This window comes from Rana temporaria, chromosome 1 (genome assembly GCF_905171775.1).
Source record: "Rana temporaria chromosome 1, aRanTem1.1, whole genome shotgun sequence".
Taxonomy (NCBI): domain Eukaryota; kingdom Metazoa; phylum Chordata; class Amphibia; order Anura; family Ranidae; genus Rana; species Rana temporaria.
This window is the reverse complement of record NC_053489.1, coordinates 58523756-58540671: the sequence shown is the minus strand read 5'-3', so window position 1 is coordinate 58540671 and position 16916 is coordinate 58523756. Positions and strand designations below refer to the sequence as shown.

The 16916-nt window shown below is 44.1% G+C and overlaps 1 protein-coding gene across 2 annotated transcripts in view; it reads left to right on the top strand.

Moving 5' to 3' along the window:
- The first annotated feature begins 1022 nt into the window (after positions 1–1022).
- The window catches only part of CAPSL (calcyphosine like), a 37953-nt gene continuing 22059 nt past the window's right edge, over positions 1023–16916 (top strand). For both annotated transcript variants that reach the window (XM_040338317.1, XM_040338309.1), the window contains exon 1: positions 1023–1128. The gene's annotated coding sequence lies outside the window, so the exon portion shown is untranslated. The remainder of the gene's footprint in view (positions 1129–16916) is intronic.

The window sequence follows — 16916 nt, the reverse complement described above, 5'->3', positions numbered from 1 at the left end:
TCGCGAAGCACTTGCTCCGTAATTTGCGGCGGCGTAGTGTAAATGGCCCAGCGTAAGGCCGCGTAATTCAAAGGGGGCGGCTTGTATTCAAATTAAGCGCGCCCCCGCGACGATCGAACTGCGCATGCGCCGGGCTGAAAAATAGCCCAGTGCGCATGCTCTAGCTCACGACGGAAAACGTCAATGACGCCGACGTGAGCGTCAAGTCGTATTCAAGAACGACTTAGGAAAACGACGTAACCGACAGAAAAAGACGACGCGGACCCGACGCCATACTTAACATGGCATACGGCGGACTGGCGTAAGGTTACCCCTCATATAGCAGGGGTAACCTTACGCTTACGGAAACGCAAATTCGTTCGAGAATCGGCGTATCAGGCTCATTTGCATAGTCAAATGAGACCTGAACCTAAACGCCACCTAGCGGTCAGCGTTGTATTGCATTTAGGATCCGACGGTGTAAGTGTCTTACACCAGTGGGATCCGAGCCTAATTCCGGCGTATCTTGTTTTGTGAATACAAAACAATGATACGCCGGCGGGATTTTCGAATTACGCCGGTGTATCTGTAGATACACCGGCGTAATTCTTTTGAGAATCTGGCCCTATATGATTAATAAAAATACAATTGTAGATTATACACAGGACTTTAGCAAATAAAATGCCATCCAGTGTTACACCTACTGTGAGAAACAATTGATTGAATACAAATATATACAGAATACAATAACTCCACACATCTAATTGTCAGGAAGAAGGTGAATCCTGAGCTGTATTGACACTGGGATCAGGGTGACACACCCAGCCAATCACCGTGCAGAGTGTGTGTGTGTGGGCCGGGCCTCCTTCTTCCTCTGTGTGTGCTTCCTCAGCAGAAGCCATCTCCATGCCAACGGAATTCTGTGTATCTAAGTTTCCACGATCAAGAAACAGGCGGGGCGGGGCCAATCTGACTGGCACCGTCTTCCACCTATCAGAATGCGTCGGTTTCCTTCATAGCCCAATGACCAGGGGGACAACTTGGAGTAAGGGGCGGTCCTCTTCCACCTGTTGAGTGAGAGCTGCGTCCATAGTTTCAGGAGGAAGGTTCTGGCTGCTGTTAGGAGGATCCTCACCCCGAACCTCTAAGGTGAGATTATCGATCCATCCGCTTTATACTATATGACTTTGTGTTCACTTTTATATCACTTCTCCATACATTGTGCGAGATCTCTCTGTATAATGCACCATAGTAACTAATGCAATGGCTGGGATGGGTCATCATGTGTATCATGTACTATGTGGGGGGGATACTATTTATATTGGGGAGCAGAGCTGTCACCTATGTAAGATATTAAGAAATATATTGCATTATATATAAAATATAATATATCATTCATTATTCACTAGATGCATGCATTGTATATTAGAGAGCTGACATCGCTGCTCTCCATATATACAGAGACGTGTCACCTGTATAAGACACATGGAGATGAATGATATTACCTCTATAAAATATAATATAATATATAATTCACTATTCACTAGATACATTAGGCCAGATTCAGGTAACTCTGTGCGGGCGTAGCGTATCCTATTTACATTACGCCTCCGCAACCTTGACAGGCAAGTGCATTATTCACAAAGCACTTGCTCTGTAAGCTGCGGTGGCGTAGCGTAAATTCTCCGGCGTAAGCCCGCCTAATTCAAATGTGGAAGATGTGGGCGTGTTTTATGTAAAATCATCGTGACCCCACGTAAATGAAGTTTTTTTTACGAACGGCGCATGCACCGTCCGTGAAAGTATCCCAGTGCGCATGCTCCAAATTAACCCGCAAAAAGCCAATGCTTTCGACGTGAACGTAAATTACGTCCAGCCCTATTCGCGAACGACTTACGCAAACGACGTAATCGACGGAAAAATCGACGCTGGCCCGATGTCCATACATAACATTGGCTGCGCCTCATATAGCAGGGGTAACTTTACGCCGGAAAAAGCCTTACATAAACGGCGTATCTGTACTGCGACGGACGGACGTACATTCGTGAATAGGCGTATCTAGCTGATTTACATATTCTAGGCGTAAATCAGCGTACACGCCCCTAGAGGCCAGCGTAAATATGCAGTTAAGATACGACGGCGTAGGAGACTTACGCCGGTCGTATCTTAGCAATATTTAAGCGTATCTCAGCTTGAGAATACGCTTAAATATACGACGGCGGGGATTCGGACTTACGACTGTGTATCTACTGATACGCCCGTCGTAAGTCTACCTGAATCTGCCCCATTGTATATTAGAGAGCTGACATCGCTGCTCTCCATATATACAGAGACGTGTCACCTGTATAATACACATGGAGATGAATGATATTACCTATATAACCTATATGAAGAGTAGCAATGTCACCTATATAAAACTGAATAGAGCATAGTGATATCACTTATAAGATGTATGGAGAGTGGTGAGGTCATCATATAAAACTATTTAAAATAAATGAAGAACAATATATAGAGAGTAGTCATATCAGCTATATAAAATATAGGAAGAATAGTGATGTCACCTATATAAAATGTATGGAGAGTAGGGATGTCACCTATATAAAATGTATGGAGAGTAGGGATGTCACCTATATAAAATGTATGGAGCGTAGGGATATCACCTATATAAAATGTATGGCGAGTAGGGATATCACCTATATAAAATGTATGGCGAGTAGGGATATCACCTATATAAAATGTATGGCGAGTAGGGATATCACCTATATAAAATGTATGGAGAGTAGGGATATCACCTATATAAAATGTATGGAGCGTAGGGATCTCACCTATATAAAATGTATGGCGAGTAGGGATATCACCTATATAAAATGTATGGCGAGTAGGGATATCACCTATATAAAATGTATGGCGAGTAGGGATATCACCTATATAAAATGTATGGAGCGTAGGGATATCACCTATATAAAATGTATGGCGGGTAGGGATATCACCCATATAAAATGTATGGCGAGTAGGGATATCACCTATATAAAATGTATGGAGCGTAGGGATATCACCTATATAAAATGTATGGCGGGTAGGGATATCACCTATATAAAATGTATGGCGAGTAGGGATATGACCTATATAAAAGGTATGGAGAGTAGTGATGTTACCTATATAAAATATATGGAAAGTAGTGCTCACTTATACAAATAGATTGAGGATAGCGATGTCACCTATATAAAGTATACAGTATGGAGAGTAGGGATGTCACCAATATAAAATGTATGGCAAGTAGTGCTCACTTATATCAAATAGATTGAGGATAGCGATGTCACCTATATAAAATATATGGACAGTAGAGATTTCACCCATATAAAATGTATGGAGAATAGTGCTCATATATATTATTATTATCATACAGGTTTTATATAGCGCCATCAGTTTGCGCAGCGCTTAACAAAATAAATATGAAATATATTGAGTATAGTGATGTCACCATGGAAAGTAATGATGCTACCCATATAAAATGTATGGAGAGTAGGGATATCACCTATATAAAATGTATGGAGAGTAGGAATGTCGCCCATATAAAATGTATGGAGAGTAGGAACGTCACCTATATAAAATGTATGGAGAGTAGGAACGTCACCTATATAAAATGTATGGAGAGTAGGGATATCACCTATATAAAATGTATGGAGAGTAGGGATATCACCTATATAAAATGTATGGAGAGTAGGGATATCACCTATATAAAATGTATGGAGAGTAGGGATATCACCTATATAAAATGTATGGAGAGTAGGGATGTCACCTATATAAAAAGTATGGAGAGTAGGGATGTCACCTATATAAAATGTATGGAGAGTAGGGATGTCACCTATATAAAATGTATAGCGAGTAGGGATGTCACCTATATAAAATGTATGGAGAGTAGGAATGTCGCCCATATAAAATGTATGGAGAGTAGGAACGTCACCTATATAAAATGTATGGAGAGTAGGAACGTCACCTATATAAAATGTATGGAGAGTAGGGATGTCACCTATATAAAAAGTATGGAGAGTAGGGATGTCACCTATATAAAATGTATGGAGAGTAGGGATATCACCTATATAAAATGTATGGAGAGTAGGGATATCACCTATATAAAATGTATGGAGAGTAGGGATGTCACCTATATAAAAAGTATGGAGAGTAGGGATGTCACCTATATAAAATGTATGGAGAGTAGGGATATCACCTATATAAAATGTATGGAGAGTAGGAATGTCGCCCATATAAAATGTATGGAGAGTAGGAACGTCACCTATATAAAATGTATGGAGAGTAGGAACGTCACCTATATAAAATGTATGGAGAGTAGGGATATCACCTATATAAAATGTATGGAGAGTAGGGATATCACCTATATAAAATGTATGGAGAGTAGGGATATCACCTATATAAAATGTATGGAGAGTAGGGATATCACCTATATAAAATGTATGGAGAGTAGGGATGTCACCTATATAAAAAGTATGGAGAGTAGGGATGTCACCTATATAAAATGTATGGAGAGTAGGGATATCACCTATATAAAATGTATGGAGAGTAGGGATATCACCTATATAAAATGTATGGAGAGTAGGGATATCACCTATATAAAATGTATGGAGAGTAGGGATGTCACCTATATAAAATGTATGGAAATTAGTGCTCACTTGTATAAAATAGTTTGAGGATAGTGATGTCACCTATATAAAATATATAGAGAGTAATGATGATACCCATATAAAATGTATGGAAAGTAGTGCTCACGTATATAAAATATATTGAGGATAGTGATGTCACCTATATGAAATATATGTAGAGTAGGGATGTCACCTTAATAAAATGTATGGAAAGTATTGCTCACTTATATAAAAGTATAGTGATGTCACCTATATAAAATATGGAGAGTAATGATGATACCCTATAAAATGTATGAAGGGCAGCAAAATCCCATATATGCATGGTGGTGATGACATCTGTATAACACATATAGAGAGATGTGATGTCAGCAATGTCCAATGTAATGTATTCAGTGATTAGTGATGCCATTGTATTTGTACAGTGGGGAGTATAAGGCAATGATAGAAGTGCATGCTGGGATGGATGTGTACATCTATAAATGTCATGGATTTATGTCATATAATGAGGTCAGGTGACCCAGCTGTGCATCATACAATGTAAACAATCCCTGGAGAACTATAGGCTTCTGTGCTTCTGCTGGAGTCACAGGTATCTGGTTGTCTGGATTATAATTCTTCACATAATAATTAACCAAGTCTATTAATCAATAATACGGAAATACCTGTGTAAACAGAGACATGACATTACCGAACAAAGGCACATAATATTAAAATAAGTTCTAGTTAGTGTATCTCGGGAATATGGTGCCAGAATATTTTTTATAATAAATAGAGGCATACAGGAAGTGCCTGAATAAGGACTTTCATGGCAGGATCACCGGGTATTATTACAAAAAGGTTTGAAGGGCGGAGTTCCTATTTACAGTATCTCACAAAAGTCAGTACACCCCTCACATTTTTGTAAATATTCTATTCTATCTTTTCATGCGACAACACTGAAGAAATTACACTGTTGTGTAGTGAGTGTACAGCTTGTATAACAGTGTACATTTGCGATCCCCTCAAAATAACTCAACACACAGCCATTAATGTCTAAACCGCTGGCAACAGAAGTGAGTACACCCCTAAGTGAAAATGTCCAAAATTGGGCCCAATTAGCCACCCCCCCCCGGTGACATGTTACTCATCGGTGTTACAAGGTCTCAGGTGTGAATGGGGAGAAGGTGTGTTCAATTTGGTGTTATCGCTCTCACTCTCTCATACTGGTCACTGAAAGTTCCACATGGCACCTCATGGCAAAGAACTCTCTGAGGATCTGAAAAATAATTGTTGCTCTACATCAGGGATCTCCAAACGTTTCAAACAAAGGGCCACTTTAATTGTCCTTAAGACTTTAGGGGGGCCAGGTTGTGGCCAGCAGCGGCAGAAAATGTCACGGGCCCAGCATCAGTGAGCATAAATATGGCCTTTGGGTTGGTGGTCAATAGGAGGAGGAGCATTCCCCCTATTAGTAGGAGGAATAGTATGCCATCATTGGTATCGGTGGAAGATATAGTGCCCCATTGTTGGTGCTAGTGGGTTGAATAGTGCCTCATATCAGTGGGAGGAATTGTGCCCCAAGGGCCGGATAAAGGCTAGCAAAGGGTCACATCTGGCCCTCGGGCCACAGTTTGGAGACCCCTGTTTTACATAAATATAACCTAGGCTATAAGAAGATTGCCAAGACCCTAAACTGAGCTGCAGCACAGTGGCCAAGACCATACAGCGGTTTAACAGGGCAGGTTCCACTCAGAACAGGCCTCTTCATGGTCCACCAAAGAAGTTGTCTTTGGAAAATAGATGTATGAGTGCTGCCAGCATTGCTGCAGAGGTTGAAGGGGTGGGGGGTCACCCTGTCAGTGCTCAGACCATACGCCTCACACTGCATCAAATTGGTCTGCATAACAGTCGTCCCAGAAGGAAGCCTCTTCTAAAGATGATGCACAAGAAAGCCTGCAAACAGTTTGCTGAAGACAAGCAGACTAAGGACATGGATTACTGGAACCATGTCCTGTGGTCTGATGAGACCAAGATAAACTTATTTGGTTCAGATGGTGTCAAGCGTGTGTGGCGGCAACCAGGTGAGGAGTACAAAGACAAGTGTGTCTTGTCTACAGTCAAGCATGGTGGTGGGAGTGTCATGGTCTGGGGCTGCATGAGTGCTGTCGGCACTGGGGAGCTACAGTTCATTGAGGGAACCATGAATGCCAACATGTACTGTGACATACTGAAGCAGAGCATGATCCCCTCCCTTCAGAGACTGGGCCGCAGGGCAGTATTCCAACATGATAATGACCCCAAACACACCTCCAAGACGACCACTGCCTTGCTAAAATAATCTGAGGGTAAAGGTGATGGACTGGCCAAGCATGTCTCCAGACCTAAACCTTATTGAGCATCAAACAGAAGGTGGAGGAGCGCAAGGTCTCTAACATCCACCAGCTCTGTGATGTCATCATGGAGGAGGGGAAGAGGACTCCAGTGGCAACCTGTGAAGCTCTGGTGAACTCCATGCCCAAGAGGGTTAAGGCAGTGCTGGAAAATAATGGTGGCCACACAAAATATTTACACTGGGGATTATTTACGAAAGACAAATCCATTTTGCACTGCAAGTCCACTTGGAAGTGCAGTCGCTGTAGATCTGAGGGGAAGATCTGAAATGAGGGGAAGCTCTGCTGATTTTATCATCCAATCATGTTCAAGCATAAAATGCTGTTTTTTATTTTCCTTGCATGTCCCCCTCGGATCTACCAAGTGCACTTGTAGTGCAAAGTGGATTTGCCTTTCGTAAATAACCCCCTTTGGATGCCCGTTTTTCTTCTTTTCACAGCCGAGTGAGCAGAGAACTCTCTATACTTGTTACATGAAAGAATTGGGAAATTCTGCATAGAAATCGCGAGGGGGGTTGAATTGAGATCACGATTTTTTTTGCGATTAATTGTGCAGCTCTACTTGGGACTCCTCAGAAAAATCTCCAACTTTGGAACGGTCTTGGGGGTGACTACGTAGAATCCTTCAGGCTCAAAAAAATGGAAAGAACTATTAGTGAAGTACTGTGACGATAATGATTTGTGCAATCTATGCGCCACTTATGGGTAAAAAACAGGCATCAGCGCACACCCAGGTTTGCCACTGCTTGGCGTGCGTTCCACGGAGGGCGGAAGTGACGCCAATGGTTTGGTCACAAGAGGGAAGTGTGGCACAAGACACTCCAGTTGCTTCCAGCATTACAGCACTTTTTTCATTTTGAGCACCAAGCACAATACCAGAGACTGTGGCCCGGATTCACGTAGCACGAGATACTCCGCGTAAGTGTCCATGTACGCCGTCGTATCTATGCGCCTGACTTTGAAAGCAAGATACGCCTGTAAATAGGCTTCATCCGACCGACGTAAGTTTCCTACGCCGTCGTATCGTGGGCGCATATTTACGCTGGCCGCAAGGGGCGCTCCCATTGATTTACGATTCGAATATGCAAATGAGTGAGATGTGCCGATTCACGAACGTACTTGCGCCCGGCGCATTAATATACGCGGTTTACGTAAGTCGTACGTCCGGCGTAAAGTTAAGCCTCATAAAGCAGGTGTAAGTCATGTTAAGGTATGGACCAGGCAACAGCCGTCATATTTTACATCGTTTACGTAGTAGTACGTGAATAGGGCTGGGCGTAGGTTACGTTCACGTCGTAGGCAGTGATTCAACGTATCTTAGGTGTACGTTCCGACGTGATTCTGAGCATGCGCATAGGGAAGCGTCCACGGGACGGCGCATGCGCCGTTCGCTCGGCCCATTATTTGCATGGGGTCACGGTTCATTTACATGGATCACGCCCACTTCCACCTACTTTGAATTAGGCCGGCTTACGCCTACGAATTTACGTTATGCCGGCACAACGTTGGGAGAATTTCCTTTGTGAATACTGTGCTCGCGGGTCGGCGTAGCGTATATTCGATACGCTACGCCCGCATAAAGATGCGCCGAGGTATGTGAATCTGGGCCTGTGTGTCTTCCATAATTTATGTATTTTGATTGTTTCATCCTCATTGCAGGTTTTGCATATTTAGAGCACTATAGCAACTTTATTTGTTATAAATTTATGTAGGTTTATATTATAACTGTATCCATTTGTTCACCGCTGTAAGCCCTGTATTTACATATATATGCGATGCATACTAGCACATTACACCTTTACTTTGCGGGTCAGAAAAACCCCCTCATCTCAATATTCCCTCTGTATGTGACTTGTATGTTAACCCTTTCATCTCCTTCTTCCTTTGTGTATGGTCTGTACATTACCCCCTTCATGACCAGAGCATTTCTTTTGCGATTCAGCACCGCGTCGCTATAACTGACAATTGCGCGGTCATGTGACGCTGTACCCAAACTAAATTGACGTCTTTTTTCCCCCACAAATAGAGCTTTCTTTTGGTGGTATTTGATCACCTCTGCGTTTTATTTTTTTGCATTATAAATATAAAAAAAGAGCGACAATTTTGGGAAAAAAAGCAATATTTTAGACTTTTTGCTATAATAAATATTCCCAAAATATATATAATTTTTTTTTTCTCAGTTTAGACCGATATGTATTCTACAAATTTTTGGTAAAAAAAAATTGCAATAAGCGTATATTGATTGGTTTGCGCAAAAGTTATAGGGCTAGATTCACATACATTTCCCCTGGCGCAGAGTATCAGTGATACGCTACGCCGCCGTATCTTACCTGGCGGAATTTCGAATCCACAGCGATTTCGCGCTGTAAGTTACTGCGGCGTAGTGTATCTCTCGGCGCGTAATTTAAATCGGCGGGTAGGGGGCGTGATTCTTTTAAATGAAGCGCGTCCCCGCGCCGATTGAACTGCGCATGCTCCGTTTCGAAATTTCCCGCCGTGCTTAGTGAGAAATGACGTCGCACCGACGTCATTTTTTGAACGTAGACGTGAGGTACGTCCTTTCCTATTCACGGACGACTTATGCAAAAAAATATAAAAAATTTAATTCGACGCGGGAACGACGCCCATACTTTAACATGGCATGTCTATCTATATGCTGCAAAATAGCAGCTTTATCTTTACGCCGGGAAAAGCCGACTAGCGACGATGTAAGAGAATGCGACGGCCGCGCGTACCTTCGTGGATCGCCGTAAAAAGCTAATTAGCATACCCGACGCGGAAAACGACGCAAACTCCACCCAGCGGGCGCCAAAGTATTGCACCTACGATCCGAAGGCGTACGAAGCCGTACGCCTAACGGATCGAAGCCAGAAGCCGTCGTATCTTGGTTTGAGGATTCAAACTAAAGATACGACGCGGAAAATTTGAAAGTACGCCGGCGTACTCTCACTGTGAATCTGGCCCATAGCGTCTACAAAATAGGGGATAGATTTACGTAAATTTTTTTTATTTATTTTTTATTAGTAATGGGGCGATCTGCGATTTTTATCGTGACTGAAACATTATGGCGGACACATCGGACACTTTTGACGCTATTTTGGGACCATTGTCATCTATACAGCGATCAGTGCTATAAAAATGCACTGATTACTGTGTAAATGACACTGGCAGGAAAGAAGTTAAACACTAGGGCGCGATGAAGGTGTTAAGTGTGGCCTAGGGAGTGATTCTAACTGTGGGGGGATGGGCTACAAGTCACACGACAGTAATCACTGCTCCCGATGACAGGGAGCAGTAGATCCCTGTCATGTCACTAGGCAGAACAGGGAGATGTCTTGTTTACATCCCCCCGTTTTGCCTCTCCGTGACATGATCGCGGGCCCCTGGCGAACATCTAGTTTGCGGGGCCCGTGTGCACAGTCACGGAGAGCGCGCCCCCCCGCGTGGCTTCTTAAAGGGGACGTACAGGTACATCCAATTTGCCCACCGCTGCCATTTTGCCGACCTATATCGGCGTGCAGCGGTTGGCAAGTGGTTAAAGTGATTGTAAAGTCTTGTTTTTTTTTTTGTTTTTCTTAAAAATAACAAACATGTTATACTTACCTGCTCTGTGAAATGGTTTTGCACAGAGCAGCCTGGATCCTCCCCTTCTCAGCTCCCTCTTCAGCTCTCCTGGCCCCTCCCTTCTCACACGTGCCCCCACAGCAACCAGCTTGTATCCATTCATACTCTGCCCCGCCCCTCTCTCCCCATTGGCTCACTGGCTTTGATTGACAGGAGCAGAAGCCAATGGTGCTTCGCTGCTGTTTGAGCCAATGAGGAGGAGAGTCCTGGGCAGCCGAGACTCTCGTGAAACATTGCTGGATAGAGATGGGACTCAGGTAAGTATTAGAGGGGCTGAGGGGGGCTGCTGCACACAGAAGGCGTTTTATCTTAACAGTAATAAATAAACAGTGTTTATTAAATACCACCAATAAAAAATGCTATCTGACTCAAACAAATGCTATAAAATGTATTTGGGTACAATGTTACATGAATTGTCAGCCAAACAGGATATTGGGGCTCATGCACATAGACAGAGAGAGGTTGACAACACCAAGTGTGAATTTCTGCGACGTTTTATCAATCAGTAACAGGAATCAGGCTTACTGAACTAGAATCTACATGAATAATAATAACATTAGTGTTATCTATTTTATCTGGATTAAATGACGCCAGAACTATTTACATTGAGTAAACAAACATTTATTAAACTGGTTTCTCACAGCCTGATTCTGGATAATTATTAGGGGTGCAACGGATCAAAAAACTCACGGATCGGATCGATCCTCAGATCAGAAAAAAAAAAGAAAAAGACTAATCTTGTTACACCCACTGAGTTTTAGATTTAACAGTTATTTTCAACATAAAACAGAGCTTATATGCTTAAAGTGGTTGTAAACCCAAATTTATGACTTTTACCTACAGGTAAGCCTATAATAAGGCTTACCTGTAGGTATAAAGAATATCTCCTAAACCTGTGCGGTTTAGGAGATATTCCCCTCGCAATGCGCCGCTGATTGCCGCGGCGCATGCGCAGGGGGATCCTCGGCTGAAGGGCCGGCCACTGCCGGCCCTTGCTGTAATGAAATCTCCCGCGCGCATGCGCGGGAGTGACGTCATCGCCGCTCCAGCCAATCACAGCGCTGGACCTGCGATACCCGGAAGACACGCCGATTCAAGATGACATCTCGCTCGGCGTGGACCAGGTAAGTTCTCTTCTCCTCGTTCCGAGGTAAGTATTTCATAATGAGCTAGTATGCGGTGCATACTAGCTCATTATGGCTTTTGCCTTGCAGGTGTAAAAAAAAAAAAATTGTATATGCGGGTTTACAACCGCTTTAAATACAGTGGGCCAGATCCACGTACATCCGCGCCGGCGTAGCGCATCTGATTTACGCTACGCCGCCGCAACTTAGAGAGGCAAGTGCTGTATTCTCAAAGCACTTGCGTCCTAAGTTACGGTGGCGTAGCGTAAATGTGCCGGCGTAAGCGCGCGGAATTCAAATTGTGAAGAGGTGGGCGTGTTTTATGCTAATAACTCGTGACCCGACATGATTGACGTTGACGGCACACGCTGTCCGTGAGTTATCCCAGTGCGCATGCGCGGAATCACGTCGCAAATAGTCAATGCTTTCGTCGTGAATGTAACTTACGCAAAGCCCTATTCGCGAACGATTTACGCAAATGACGGAAAACTTGACGCTGTCCCGACGTCCATACTTAACATTGCGTATTCCTCATAGAGGCAGGGGTAACGTTACGCCGAAAAAAGCCTTACGTAAACGACGTAAAAAAATGCGCCGGGCAGACTACGTTTGAGGATCGGCATATCTAGCTAATTTGCATATTCTACGAGTAAATCTACGGAAGCGCCACCTAGCGGCCAACGTAAATATGCAACTAAGATACGACGGCGTAAGAGACTTACGTCAGTCGTATCTAAGCAAAAATCCGGCATATCTTGCTTTCTGGATACAGAAAAAAGATACGCCGGCGCATCTTAGAAGTTACGCGGCGTATCAATAGATACGCCGGCATAACTTCTTTGTGGGTCTGGTCCAGTATATGTAAATCTGACGGACTGTTTACCTGTTACATTTTAAAAGCCGCAGCAAACCTGCTGACCTTACAATGGTTGCTAATGTGACAGAACACCTCTGATTTTCACATTTAAATAAATGTGAAATGTGAAAATCAGAGGTGTCCTGTCACATTAGCAAGCATGTAAGGTTTGCTGCTGCGTTTAAAATTTAACATGTAAACAAATACTGTATTTAAGCACTTAGGGCTCTTTCACACGTCCCTTCAGTTTCCTTTGTCCGCTCTCGGCGGATAGGGCGGTCCCCGCACACAGTGCAGGGACCGCCCTGTCTCTGCTCCGCTGTCCCCTATAGGGAATCGGATGCAGACGGACCTTCTGTCCGACTGCATCAGTTCCGTTGCGCCGGACGGAAGAAAAATAGGGTTTTCTTCCGTCCGAAAACCGGATTCCGACGGACGCGGACGCTAGCGGATGCTCCATCCGCTAACGGACGCGTTCCCATAGGGATTCATTACAAGTCCGTTAACGGACTTGTAATGAACGGACAGGCGGAACGGACGTCTGAAAGGGGCCTTAAGCTCTGTTTTGTGTTGAAAATAACTGTGAAACCTAAAACTCCGTTGGGTGTAACAAGATGTCCGCTTGCTCCCTTATCACTATCATTACTGTGCAGGAGTGTGGGGTGGAGCAAGATGGCGGGGCGAAACCTCACTTCCAGACGAAACAGCCGCCGCCGGGTGTACCAAGATGGCCGCCGCTCCGGAGCTAGGCCGAAGCCGGGACTTTCCTATGGCCGAGGCTGCGGAGCGCTCCGTGGATCACGTGGTATGCTGATCTGAACAGGGTGACCCGTTCAGGTCATGGATCGGTGATGATCCCTTGCACCACTAATAATTATTATGGATGTAAAGCGCTGCGCAAACTGTTGGCGCTATAAAAATCCTGTATAATAATAATAAAAATTGAGTGCTTCATCATCTTGCTTCTTTCTGATTGGTTGCTGTGCATTACTTTCAGTATCATGTACATGGTTAGAGATTATTATTATAATACAGAATTGATATAGCGCCAACAGTTTTCCTAGTGCTTTACAATATAAGGGCAGACAATGCAATTACTCATTAGAGCTTACAGTCTAAGATGGAGGGGCAAGAGATACAAATACATATACAGTTTTTTTTTCCTAATATTGGGCAGAGTAGGATATAGTTGGACAGGTTTGGGTAGGGAGTTCCATAGGATGGGAAAGGCTCTGGATAAGTCCTGGAGGTGAGCATGGCAGGAGTTGATAAGTGTGCTAGAGAGCAGGAGGTCTTGGTAGGAACGCAAAGAACGATTAGGTTGGTATTAGGAGACTAAGTTAGTGATGTAGCTGGGGGGAGTTGTGGATGGCTTTGTAAAGTTCTTGTTAGTATTTTTTATTTAATTTGTTGGGTGAGCGGAAGCCAATAGAGGGATTGGCAGAAGAGGGGTAGCAGACACAGAGCAGTTGGTAAGGTGAATGGGTCTGACGGAAGCTTTCATGATGGACTGAAGGCGGGATAGCCTATGTAAAAGTAAGTCAATAAGGAGGGCGTTACAGTAATTGAGCCAAGAAATGAGAAGAGAGGGAATTAGAAGCTAAGTGGTGTTATTGGTCAGGCAGGGCTCTGCAGTATTTTGGAGATGTTGCGGAGGTTGAGGTGGCAAACTTTGGACAACGAGATGACAAGAGGGCTTCCTTTATACCTCTGGTCAAACACTCCTGGATTGGGGAACGGGGTAGGGATGATGGGGAAGAGAGTGTCATGGGTGTCAAAAGTCCAGTCTGCTTAACCACTTAAGACCCGGACCTTTATGCAGGTAAAGGACCTGGCCAGTTTTTGCGATTCGGCACTGCAGCGCTTTAACTGACAATTGCGCGGTCGTGCGATGTGGCTCCCAAACAAAATTGGCGTCCTTTTTTCCCCACAAATAGAGCTTTCTTTTGGTGGTATTTGATCACCTCTGCGGTTTTTATTTTTCTGCGCTATAAACAAAAATAGAGCGACAATTTTGAAAAAATAAATCAATATTTTTTACTTTTTGCTATAATAAATATCCCCAAAAAAGATATATAAAAAATGTTTTTTCTCTGTTTAGGCCCATACGTATTCTTCTACATATTTTTGGTAAAAAAATCGCAATAAGCGTTTTTTTGAAAAAAATTTTTTTGATATCACATTATTATACCAGCGCAGTACCAACACCTTTTTAATTTTTTCACCTAAACCTCATAGAAGGTTTATACAGCACTGCAGCAGGTCAATATAGTATTATTTAGAACTTATTTTTGCGCCGGTGACAATCACTTTTCCAATAAGCGTTTATCGATTGGTTTGCACAAAATTTATAGCAAAATTTATAGCGTTTACAAAATAAGGGATAGTTTTATAGCATTTTTATTAATATTTTTTTTTGTTACTACTAATGGAGGCGATCAACGATTTTTTTCGTGACTGCGACATTATGGCTGACACATCGGACAATTTTGACACATTTTTGGGACCATTGTCATTTTCACAGCAAAAAATGCATTGTTTACTGTGAAAATTACAATTGCAGCTTGGGAGTTAACCACTAGGGGGCACTGAAGGGGTTAAGTGTGACCTCATATGTGTTTTAACTGTAGGGGAGCGGGGCTGGACGTGTCACATCATTGATCGCGTTTCCCTATAACAGGGAACACACGATCAATGACAGCGCCACTGTGAAGAACGGGGAAGCTGTGTTTACACACACCTCTCCTCATTCTTCAGCTCCAGAGGACCGATCGCGGGACCCCGGTGGCGAAACGGGTCCGCAGGTCCCGTGGCCGCAGTCACGGAGCTTTGGACCGGGTCGCGTGCCCACGCCGGTGGCGCGCGCGACCCCACGGCTGGACTTAAAGGGCAACGTACAAGTACGTTGATGTGCCCAGCTGTGCCATTCTGCCGACGTATATCGGCGTAAAGGGGTCCTTAAGTGGTTAAAGGGGTTGTAAAGGTTTGTTTTTTATTTTCTAAACAGGTTCCTTTAAGCTAGTGCATTGTTGGTTCTCTTACCTTTTCCTTCCATTTCCCTTCTAAATGTTGTTTTTCTTTGTCTGAATTTCTGGCTCACTAACCCCCAGCCAGAACGGCTCGGATGATAGTGGAAAGCTTACTGAGGAGGAACAGGAAGTGAGAAATTCAGTCAAAGAAAATTTTTTTTAGAAGGGAAATGGAAGGAAAAGGTAATTGAACCAACAATGCACTAGCTTAAAGTAACCTATTTAGAAAATAAAAAACAAACCTTTACAACCCCTTTAGGCCCCCTTTTGTCAAAAGGCTCGACTGTGAGGTGCATGTGCAGACTGAGAAGAGCATCACAGGGGGCAAGGTTGCAGAAAAAGTCACGTGAAGCCGACTGGACAGAAACACTGGAACCCACAACAGGCTGAAAGCATGGTCTGAGACAGGCGGTGGTCGGCAACCGAGGAGACATACAAAAGCAGAGTCATTGTCCAGAGCCAGGCTATAGTCACATGGGGAAGTCAGCAGAACAATGGTCAGGAGGCAGGCCAAGGTCACACCAGGATGTCATCAGAGATGAGCCATAGTCAGGAACTGGCCAAGTCAGCAAAAAGCAGGTAAAGATTAGGTTTGGATAAAGCCAGGTTACAACAGGAAATCAAAGCAGAGATGAATCCAGCGGCTGTTACCCTTCAACCTGAAGCCACACCTGTTCCTGGGGACTAGGGGTAGCAACATGTAAGCCAGGGGTGCCCAACCAGTGGCCCGGGGCCCACATGTGGCCCGCGGAGCCCTCTGATTTGGCCTGTGACCTCCTGCTCTGGAATAAAATAGAATACTGTTATTAACCACTTAACGACCGCCGCCTGTAGATATACGTCCACAGAATGGCACGGCTGGGCAGATGGACGTACAGGCACCTCCTGTACATCTAACGAGTCGCGGGCGCGCGCTCCGCGACCCGGTCCGAAGCTCCGGGACTGTGGGACCCGCGGACCCGATCGCCGCTGGGGTCCCGCGATCGGTCCCCGGAACTGAAGAACGGGGAGAGCTGTGTGTAAACACGGCTTCCCCGTTCTTCACTGTGGCGGCTGCATCGATTGAGTCATCCCCTTTATAGGGAGACACAATCGATGACATCACTCCTACAGCCACACCCCCCTACAGTTGTAAACACACACTAGGTGAAACATAACCCCTTCAGCGCCCCCTGTGGTTATTTCCCAAACTGCAACTGTCATTTCCACAATAAACAATGCATTTTAAATGCATTTTTTGCTGTGAAAATGACAATGGTCCCAAAAATGTGTCAAAA